A 968-nucleotide genomic window follows, 5' to 3' on the forward strand; every position below is an offset into this window, starting at 1 on the left:
ACTACTACTACTACTACTACTACTACTACTACTACTACTACTACTACTACTACTACTACTACTACTACTACTACTATTACTACTACCCATTATCACTCATTTGTTTTTGCATATTTTGTAACTTACATCATTTAACTTTTCTTCCCATTCTCCTACCTCATCCCCTTTTCTTCTGTTCCTGCTTTATAGGTTTTCGTATTCGTAAATAATAATTATTTGAATTGTACTGCCCCTTAATCTAATATACAGGTTTCTCTTTTGTTGGCTTTTTAGATGGTAAAATAGGTAGAGCGATCAATAAGACATTGCGTTATGCAGTTACGCCCCACCTAATGAGCAGAATATTAATGCTACGGCTGTCAATCTTACCAGTCGTTATAAGAGTGTCAATAAAATAGACGACGAGTCAAACAACTTGCTACGTCCTTCTTTCCTTCCTCCCAAGTTTCTGGTAATTCAACCATGTTAGAAACAATTTAGGGCGATAGATTGACTGAATCGTTAGATCGTCGAACAAAATGCTTCGCAGTATTTCATTGTGCTATTCTACGTTCTGAGTTCAAATACTGTTAAGGTTAACCTTACCTTTCATTCAGCTGTAGTTGCAAATGTAAAATACCAGAGAAGTATTGGGGGTCGATTGCATAATTTATTTCAGACTTTGCGTGTCTGTTCTGTTCCTTTTTCATTTACTTGTTTCAGTCATTAAGCTGTGGCCATTCTGGGGCATCGCCTGAAGAATTTTAAGCTGAAAGTATCGACCTCAGTACTTATTATTTTTTTTAAAGCCTGATACATATTCTATCGGTTTCTTTCGCCGAACCGCTAGTGTTACGGGGACGCAAACACACCAGCACTAGTTGTCAAGCAGTGGACGTGGAGCAAACACAGACACAAAGACACACACACATATAAACACACACACACACACACACACACACACACACACACACACACACACACACACA

At 38.0% G+C, this 968-nt stretch overlaps 1 protein-coding gene across 2 annotated transcripts in view; it reads left to right on the top strand.

Moving 5' to 3' along the window:
• LOC106881895 (transcription factor mef2A) overlaps positions 1 to 968 on the top strand; it is a 109,094-nt gene that overhangs the window by 105,962 nt on the left and 2,164 nt on the right. The window lies entirely within an intron of this gene.

Source organism: Octopus bimaculoides, chromosome 3, assembly GCF_001194135.2.
Source record: "Octopus bimaculoides isolate UCB-OBI-ISO-001 chromosome 3, ASM119413v2, whole genome shotgun sequence".
Taxonomy (NCBI): Eukaryota; Metazoa; Mollusca; class Cephalopoda; order Octopoda; family Octopodidae; genus Octopus; species Octopus bimaculoides.